The sequence below is a fragment of the Octopus bimaculoides genome, chromosome 6, assembly GCF_001194135.2.
Source record: "Octopus bimaculoides isolate UCB-OBI-ISO-001 chromosome 6, ASM119413v2, whole genome shotgun sequence".
NCBI lineage: Eukaryota > Metazoa > Mollusca > Cephalopoda > Octopoda > Octopodidae > Octopus > Octopus bimaculoides.
Window position 1 is genome coordinate 30,241,352 of NC_068986.1, and position 10,711 is coordinate 30,252,062.

General features: G+C 35.7%; 1 protein-coding gene across 5 annotated transcripts in view; it reads left to right on the forward strand.

Moving 5' to 3' along the window:
• The window catches only part of LOC106869351 (disks large-associated protein 1), a 374,528-nt gene that overhangs the window by 253,699 nt on the left and 110,118 nt on the right, over nt 1-10,711 (forward strand). For 2 of the 5 annotated variants that reach the window (XM_052968669.1, XM_052968667.1), the window contains exon 5: nt 7,391-7,446. The exons of the other annotated variants lie outside the window; for them this stretch is intronic. The gene's annotated coding sequence lies outside the window, so the exon portion shown is untranslated. The remainder of the gene's footprint in view (nt 1-7,390; nt 7,447-10,711) is intronic. 5 annotated transcript variants of the gene reach the window in all.

Below are 10,711 nucleotides of genomic sequence, written 5' to 3' on the forward strand. Positions count from 1 at the left end.
CAGTCAGACAGACAGACAGACAGACAGACAAACAGATAGACAGACAGATAGATAGATAGATAGATAGATAGATAGATAGATAGATAGATAGATAGATAGATAGAGATATCTATGCACACACATGTGTGTAAGTGCATATCATGGATATCCTGGATTTAAATGATATCCATATTTGTTGGCTACATATGATATACACATTATAGATTTTCAATATATACATGACATATCTGTGTGATGAGCTTGTTATGAATAGCACACTTGATATAAATTGCAAGCATTATAATATATCCAGTTACATAACTGCACAAAATAAAACTAGAATTCTCTTCAATCAATAATATGTATAGTATCATTGATTATGAATTGAGTTGTAAGTGCAAAGGATAAACTTCAAGGCCAATAGAATTAATATTTAGCTGTGTAAATGAGATACTGAAATGAATAATTTTTTTACTGAGCTAATGACTTATACAATTTAAAGGGAATAGGGGGGAAAAAATTATCCTTTTTTTTTTTTATTTCACACCAGCTATAATTATGACACTAAAAAAGATGAGTTGAAAGATCCTCTGTATGGTTGTTTGACCTCCTAGAATTGGCAGTCAAATCGTGTTCAAATTACTATTTGCTGTTTTAAAGCTGGGAAGGACACATTGAATATCATCATCGTCGTCATCATCATCATCATCATCATCATCCTCCTCCTCCTCCTCATCATCATCATCGTCATTTTTGTTGCTGTTTTAAAGTCCACATTTCCATATATACATTGGGTTGGACAAAATTTAATGAAGCAGATTTTCTGTGACTGGATGACCTTTCCTCTTCCTGACCCTCATCTGTTTCCAAGCAAGATATTTCCTCATGACCAGACATGTCCAGGCAGAATATCAGAAACAAATGACACAACTCATATCACAATGACAATCATTTACAACCATCATGCAATGTCCAGACAAAGAGACACAAACAAACGCACACTGAGCAGTCAATTAGTAGAATCATTAGAGCCTTATTTAGTCTTAACTCTTTACATCCTGGGTTCAAACCCTGCTGAGGTCAGCTTAACCTTTTCATCTTTCAGGAGTCAATTTGACCAACAAACCTTCTCCCTGTTAATTTCAGACCTTACACCAATGTTAGAAACATTTATTTATTTATTTATTTATTTATTTATTTGTTTCTCAATTATCTCCCAAAGAATGGAACTACACAAACTCATAATATTGTATGAGTTTATGCTACATTGTCATTCTTATCTCATTTCCTACAGTATACATATTTCCAGGATTCATAAGTTTTATATTTTATTTGTTAAGTATTTTAATGCTGATAATATTAGAGACACTTTTAGCTCTGTAGTACAAATGTCTTGTTTTCAAAAGTTCTGAATTAAAATCTTCCACCAAACTTTAGTCACAATTTATGTTCCTAACACTAGCTTAATGATAACAAAGTTATTTCACTAAATACTTTGTTATATTTAAAATTAGTGGAGGCGCAATGGCCCAGTGGTTAGGGCAGCAGACTCGCGGCCATAGAATTGCGGTTTCAATTCCCAGACCAGGCGTTGTGAGTGTTTATTGAGTGAAAACACCTAAAGCTCCACGAGGCTCCGGCAGGGGATGGTGGTGAACCCTGCTGTACTCTTTCACCACAACTTTCTCTCACTCTTACTTCCTGTTTCTGTTGTGCCTGTAATTCAAAGGGTCAGCCTTGTTACACTGTGTCACGCTGAATATCCCCGAGAACTACGTTAAGGGTACATGTGTCTGTGGAGTGCTCAGCCACTTGCATGTTAATTTCACGAGCAGGCTGTTCCGTTGATTGGATCAACTGGAACCCTCGACGTCGTAGGCAACAGAGTGCCAACAAAAAATTTTTAATTAATTGAAAAAAACACAGAGCATCTCAACAGAAATATAGTAACAAAATGGTTAAGCAAGTAAATATATTAAAAGAAAGAAGCTTCTAGGCTTTGTTATAAGCTAAAGATATCTATAGGTTTATCATGATTCATGAGTGTAGTTCCAATACAGAGAAATACCTACAAGCTCCTATTGTTTTTGGTGTTTATCTAGTAAGGTATGATGTAGTTTTCTATCACACAGTAATGCGTGGTATATAACATCTGAATACCAAATATATGAATGGTGTTTCAGTAATTAAAAAAGTCCGAACATGAAATGGAACATTCCTTGACAACTTTCATTGATTTGTGTACTATTTATAAACACATGTAACAAAGAAACACGATTGAATAAATATTTGATAACAAATAAAATGCCAGTGTAATCAGAACTTTTAAAGGTCTCCGTATAATATAAATATCCATAAAATGTAAAGAGCTAACCTACAATCAATTTTAATTATCAATATGAATCGTTATAGGGATGCACAGAGAAAGAGTGGAAGAGGTGGGGGGGGGGGTAAAAAAAACAATAACTGGCTGGTGCACTCATGCATGTCCATTGAGAATATCAATGTTATGTGCTTTGTCCTTTGCTAATAATTGATGTTTCATGATTGCAACACCAGGCTTTTCAAAGTGATGGCCACAATCACAATAAATAATCTTTTTGTTTACATTCAAAATGACTCCTTATGCTAGACTGTGCAAGCCATTTACAATGAATTTCGCTGGTAAAATTATTTCAAGTCTCCTAACCCAGTATATTTATGTGCATCTGTGACTATGCATGATTCTGTGACTTATATCTGCCAGGTGTTGAGGGAAAGCTGTGTGACAGTAAAGAAGATGGTTTATTTATTTCTTTTCAAGGTCAATCCACTTAAGCCAACTGGTTTAACTATGTGATTTGTATACAGTAAATTACTAACGCTTGAAGTGGACATGTACTCCTCTGTCCAAATCAAAGATGGAAAACTATGGTAAAGAATGGAAAGAGAATAAAAAGAAATAATGGACATATAATGTAAAGAGAAGACGAGAATGGTAGGAGAATGGTAGGGAACAACAGAACAAAGAGAGAAAGCAAGTGTGGGTATTTGAAAAGAAGGAATATCAAATTAGTGAGAAATGTTTAGTAATAAATTTTCCTACCATAATCAATCTACAAGTAAACTATTCTGCAGTGTAGTAGTGTTGAGAGTGTTGTTGTATGTAGCCTCATGTTTGCTCTAGTCAAGTAGATCATCATCATCATCGTCGTTTAACGTCCGTTTTCCATGCTAGCATGGGTTGGACGATTTGACAGAGGACTGGTGAACCAGATGGCTACACCAGGCTCCAATCTGATTTGGCAGAGTTTCTACAGCTGGATGCCCTTCCTAACACCAACCACTCAGAGAGTGTAGTGGGTGCTGTGTTACTAAAAGCATTTCGGTTAGGACCATCCTCTGTTTAGGATTATACAGACATACATTATGGAATGTGGCCCGTGTGAATGTAAGATGGTTGGTGGGGTTGTGGCTGGAGGGAAATTCAGTTGCTATTTCTAGTAGGTCAAGTAACCATGTTACTGTCTCCTCGACGGAATATTGAGAATATTGCTGTTTAGTTAGTCACAGGTCTATCCTGCTGTTGAGCCACAGATGTGAACCATTAAGTTAGTCATGGCCTAAGCCAATTCTGGCTGAAACTTATCTAAGTATCTAAGTATTAACAAAGATACTCCACTGATAGTCAAACTAGCACTCCACCAGTTACAACAAGGGTTCCAGTTGATCCAATCAACAGGTCAGCCTACTTGTGAAATTAACATGCAAGTGGCTGAACACTCCACAGACACGTGTACCCTTAACATAGTTCCCTGGCAAATTCAGTGTGACACAGAGTGAGATAAGGTTGGCCGTTTGAATTACAGGTACAACTCATTTCTGCCAGCTGATTGGACTGGAACAACGTGAAATAAAGTGTCTTGCTCAAGGACACAACACATCACCAGGAGTTGAATACATGAGCTATATACCCTAACCACTAAACCATGTGCCTTCCCTCCAGTGATGGTAATCTCATCTTATTTTCAAATGTAGACATTCCCTCGGCAGATAATCAAGTGTAGTGATAACATGAGATATTTAATCTACCTATCCTAAGTTCAAGCCATGTTGCATGTGGTAGGCCCCGTTTTGGACCTGTAAGTCCAACCATGCCACTTGTCTTGACAGTTCCACTTAGTCTATGGATGTCTTAAGTAAACTTTACCCTGTTACAAGCCTTCAAACCAAATTCCTAATTCTCTCCCTGTCTACATTTTCCTGACAAGCCCCTAGTGCAATCCCACTGCATGGAATGTTGGGCAAGTATCTTCTGCCTTAATGTTGTAAGTGAAATTGAGTAGACCAACACATGTGTGTGTGTGTGTGTGTGGTGGGCTTCTTTTAGTCTCCGTCTACCAAATCCACTCACAAGGCTTTGGTTGACCCAGAGGTTATAGTAGAAGACACTTGTCAAAGGTGTCACACGGTGGGACTGAACCCAGAACCATGTGGTTGGGAAGCAAGCTTATTACCACACACTCAGTCTATTATCTTTTTTAAAGAGTCTTTTTTTTTTGTGTGTTGTTATTAGTCATTGTTAACAATATAGGCCAGTATAACGCCTTGCTTTTAACAATACTCAATACCTATGGTATAGTTATATACTTCAACACCCATCTGCTTGCAATTGACTGTAAGCATTCAATTGTGCTATGTGATAGGATAGGGAAATTGTAAAAGTTATATTTCCCACCCAGAAATAAGTTGTTGGCTCTTATGTCAGCAGTAAAGAAACAAGAGATAAAGTCATAGGAATAAATAAATGAAAGGTAACAATAAAAAATAAAATGAAGCAAAACAATAAAATAATGTCTCTATGACATGTTTGGTACAAACAACTCGGGTAAGTTTTCTTATCTGCTTTAGAAACTACAACTTTCAACTTATCCAAACAATTCATTGTTTTTTTGCAACTGAGACAGCTTTCTAATTTTAAACTTTTTACAGACATGATTTAGACTTTTATAATTAAAAGACCACAGTGCAGAATTTATAAAATTCCCAAGACATGAAGTGCAAAAAAAAAAAAATGAGACGTTGAATCTGTAAAACTTTTAGTACATGCATGGTTCAGAGCTTAACCCTTTTGTTACCATATTTCTTTTGAAACATACTGCCTTGGTTTTAATTAATTTTGAAAACGATGAAAAATTCACTGAAATAATTGCCATATTGAGTTGGTGTTTGGAACATGAATTTACTTGAAATTTTGGTGTAAAGTTTTAAATTTAGATCACTCTAAAAGGGGAAGTTTGTATCATAGAATTAAGAGTGATCTCAAGTGGGTTAGTATCACATGGGTTGAGGTATTGAACTAATTAAACCACATAGAGTCAATACTACTGTTTGGCTTGGCATGTAAATACAAAGGGAAGGGGAAATAGATCACATCCTTTATTATGTGTATTCATAAGCGTCTTTTACATTGATTGAAATAACAAAAGATTTCCACAGAATCAGTGATTTGACTAATCAGAACCAATGTTAGTCACAGTTCCATTTGGGCTCTTACTCTCAGTGTATGCTTGCAATATATATTTTACAGAATATTTTAAAATTTAAAATAAAAGTAAATTTTTTATATATATATCTATCTATCTATCTATCTATCTATATATATATATATATATATATATATATATAATTGAGTCAGAGCCTGGACAAAACATTGCTGTAGTAGGTCAGATGTGACTCAATTGTCTCTTTTTCCCAACCCAGATCTATTTGAAAATAACCATTTCCCCCCATTTCTTCCATCATTTTCACTTATGTCATTATACACAATATTACCCAATGTTTCTTTCCCAGAACTTTATCTCTCTGAAATTCTCTTTCTGCCAATGTGTTCTTTCCAACTATAAAATTGCAAGAATTGAATTATATCATTAGCTATACAAATAACTCTATAAGGATTTTGTATGATTATCTTGGATATGTTGATAGGAAGACTATCACAGTCTCTCTTCCTATCTTTTCACCATTCATCCAGTGTCCTGGAACACTGTGTGACTGGCGAATGGATGGGAAGAGAGAACACAACATTCGAATAAGTAGAGGAAAGTGATAGAAGCCACTTCACAAGGGTTTGCATATTTTTATTTTTTATGATGCAACATGGGGTTTTTGTTGCACATCTATTACATCTGCTGCACATTTACATCAGTTGAAATATTTTTTCACAGCATGTAATAAGAAATACTAATGGTGATTTGCAATTGTCTGCAACACAATTTCCAGCCTGACCCAAAATTACTAAATGCCAACAGCATTATAAGTAGATTACCAATTAATTTGTCTCTTCCTATTTTGACATTATTGATCCAACTATTTGTGCTTTACTAGTTTTTACAGCAACACCATGAAAATATATATGTGCATCTTTATGCATGTGTGTACACATATACATTTGTGCATTGGTGCGTGTATTTATGCACATGTTTGCATATACATACGGCTATTTGTTTAAAGAATATCCCTTTCATTCTTATTTCCTTTTGTAGTTATTTGATGATTTACCATTTTTCTCTGCCATTTAGTTGATGCCTGTTATATTATTACAGTTAAATGTACCACTGTCCCCTGTTTTATTTCTTTGTAACTCATAGCTGTATAACATGGCTGTGTGGTTAAAAGAAAATTGCTTCACAATGACATGGTTTTGGTTCAATCCTATTGTGTAGCACTGTTTCACATGTACGTGCGTGCATATGTGTGTGTGAGTGTGTGTGAGTTTTTCATACTGGTGTGTGTGTTTTCCACACTAGTGTGTGTGTGTGTGTGCATACGTACACATGTGTGCTTTCCATGCTGGTGTGTGTCTGTTTTCCATATTGGTATGGACTGGACAGGTCTTCATGATCTGAGTCAGTTCTTCAGATTTACTCCTACATATGGTCAGAGGCCCATGTCGCGTTCATACATTTTATTTTGGCCTGATTTCTATGACTTGATGCCCTTCCTAATCCCAACTACTTTTGCAGTGTGTGTGTGTGTGTGTGTGTGTGTGTATTCGCGTGTGTGTGTTTTCATACATGCACTTATTCATGTCAACATCTTTTGTTAAAGGGTGTAAGCATCAGTGTGGTACTTCTTGAACAAGTCCCTTGCAATAGTTGTTCCACTCTAACTTACAGACACTCCCTTATCACTTTTATTACCAGAAATACAGTGAACAAGTGATTGGCTTGTCACAAGCATATAACTAACAGCTCTATTGCTCATCAGCTGTTATACAAAATAAATAAAATAAGGCAAAAACTGTTTATTATAATGGTGAATTTTTCTCAGAGAATATCACCTGGAGCTTCTAAATATTTTTGTATTGTATTTTCCCTTACTTTTTATCTTCTCCTTCTCTCACTCTTTCGTTTTTCTCTTGTTCTGTTAGGTCAAATCAATGGATAATTCTATAGATGTAGGTGAAGTAGGACTATAATCTACAGGGTAGGTTGGTTTGTATAATTTATTATGAACATTATCTCCTGTTCATTCCAAACCATTCTCTTCCTTCTACTTTAATAACTGAAGTCATATTGAAGAAAGACATGAGATATTAACATAATGTGGCTGTATCAGTACATAATCAGTACTTAAGGAAAGTAATTGTTGCCAATTGTTATTATGTTCTTCCCATTGACTATGACTGTATTCTAACAGTTATACAGCTGCTAATATCAATAAAAGATTACAGAGATTCAATAAAGAAAAAATTATAGTTTGACTTCCTTTGCATTCATTTTGAAAAGGAATTTGATTTTGTCATATACTAGACTCATAATTAAATTTAAACCAGTTGGATTAGGTCATATTTTAAGCAAGACTGAGAATTTAGCTTCAAGTATGCTTTCCTTCCAGTAACCAAAGTCAAAAGGTGATTCCACTGATATCAGTTTTGACAGTTGCATTTTCCTAATTCCTGCCAATACTTAAAAAAAAGGGTAACGTTACCTATTCGAGTCATGCTGACCCATAAGGGCCGGTTTCCCAGTTTCTATGATGCATAAATTCCCCACCTGGATGGGATGTCGGTCCCTCACATGGTTACTCACTTTTGCCAACTGAGTGAACTGGAGCAATGTGAAATGAAGTGTTTTGCTCAAGAACACAATGTGCCCAGGAACCAAAACCACAATTTTATGATCATGAGTCCAACACCCAAACCACTAGGCTATGCTCCCCCACCCAGTAATTAAAGATACATGCAAATTATTTTTGTGATTAGTAATTACGCTAAGATACCATAATTTTCAATTACAATAATCCTACCCCAATAATATCTTACCTAAGGTACCATCATTGGGTACCCTAAGGCAGGGGTTTTCAAACTGTGGTCCACGGACCACAGGGGGTCCGCAAGGACAAGACAGGGGGTCCATGGACAGCAAATACTTTTTATGGGCAATTTGATTTTATATATGTTTTTTAATCGAAATCTTTTAATTGACAATAAACCTATTTTGTTAAATACTGTTAGATAAATAAATGTAAAAATATATGTTATTTTAAGCAAATATTTATGTATAAATTTCATAAGTGTTTATAAGGGGGTCCCTAAGGTAAAGCCTGAAATATAAAGGGGTCCGCAAGTCAAAAAGTTTGAAAACCCCTGCCCTAAGGTACCATCATTAGGTACCCTAAGGTACCATCATGGTACCCAGTCTCCATAGCATATAAATAACTGAGATTACAACACTCTCCCCACCCTTAATTAAATTGGAAATTATTTGGCTTGTTTTTGTTCATGTTATTGTTAGTGTTCTTGTTGACAACATAGGTTAATTCAACCAGTCTGTCACAGGGTTAACTTCCCAGCTATTTTGGCAGTAGCGGCGGCGATGGTAACAGCAGTGATGGTGATGTTGGTAAAGAATTGGAAATCTATGCAACATGCAGGATTTTACAATTTTCTTTTGACACCAAAATGTCGCAAATAACAAGACTAACACTCTTCCTCTAAACATGTATAAAATGGTGTGAAAGCACGTGCGCACACATACACACACACACACACACACACACACACACACGCACACATGCACACACACATACACACATGCACACACACACATGCACTCACATGCACATATAGTTAGATGCAAATTCCTAAGCTTCTCTGTGAATTACAAGGAACATTCAAGTTATTTCACTGCAATAAGTTAATGTTTAAGAGTTTACCACAACTTTCACCAAATATTTGAAGAATATATCAGTTTATTTGGTGTACGTACCACATGTAGATATACAGATGCATGTATAGACACCCATGCATGAGTAGGTAGAAACCTATATATGTGTAGATACACATACAAGTGTGTATGCACAAAAGTATTACCTTATGCACATGTAATCACTCTCTTTCTTCTGTAACGTTGTTTTCTATCACATCTCCATCTTTTCCTCCCCGTCTCTCTGTTTCGTGCATGGAGGTTTAGCAACCTTTCTACTTTTGACAAGCATTGACAGTAGAGTGAGTTGTTGTCAAGGTTAGAAGCCTTGAAACTTTGAAATAGCAATGTTGAAAACAACTCAATTGACTAGTTTTTCAAGCTGAATCCTACTTGGCATTGGAGAGAAGCAGGATGGCTGGCAAGAAAGATTGTTGTTTTTGCTTCAGTAAAGTCGAGAACTAAAAGCAAATGGACTGTTATCTGTGTCAGATCAAACAACCGGTAAAGACCTGAGAAGGAAAAACAAGTGAGTGAGTGAAAAGAGATAGAGTAGGAAGGAACGAGAGAGAGGGGGGTGGAATATAAAATAAGAACAAACTAGAATATGTAAGGGGAAGGGAGATTAATTTTTATGGCCTGGAAGAGTGAGAGAGAGAAAGGGAAGAATAGAAGAGAAAGGGAGGAGGAAAAGAAGAGAGAAGGAAAAGGGTGATTAGGTAAGAAAGAAAAACAAAGAAGAGAAAGAGGGGAGGGTATGAGAGTGAAAAGAAAGAAAGAAATGAAGAAGATGGAGAAAGTAAGAAGAAAATGTGGAGGAGAAGGAAAAAAGGAGTAAAAAATTAAGTTAAAAATAGAAAAAGAATATGAAGAATAAGAAGTTTTGGAGGGGGGTAAAAGAGAGAGAGAAAGAGAAAAGAGAGAGAGAGAGAGAGAGAGAGAAAGAGAAAAAGAGAGAGAGAGAAAGAGAAAGAGAAAAAGAGAAAGAGAAAAAATTTGAAGAAGGAGAAATAACGAAGAAAATCTAGATGGAAGCATAGTCTGTGGAGTGATGTTGGTTTTCTCTTTACACATGTCTAGTTCAATCATGTTGCAATCCCAGATTAGAATTTACGTAACATGCACTGACCATGATTAACTTCTAGCTTTATTGATTTGCTTGTTTGTAGAATGTACTTTGTCGGATTCAGCCCTTAAACCTTGCTCTCTTGCTCTACTCTCTGGTGAACAAAGAAACATGGAACAAAGGAAGAAGTCACTCGGATACAAATAAACAAATTAATAAATTAACAGGAAAATGGCTGAGTCCAGCTAAGACGTTTGCTTTGCAACAGTAAAAGCACCATGATTCCAAGTTTGACCTCTTCTCACTGTGTATAAAAAGCATTGTCACTAAATTTTCTGCAAGCCCCCATGTGTGTGTGTGTGTGTGTGTGTGTGTGTGTATATATATATATATATATATATTAATAAATCATAGGGCAGCAAAAAAAATTTTAGAAATTTTATTTACTGCCAGTGGTCTAGGCATCTCTGTATTTTAA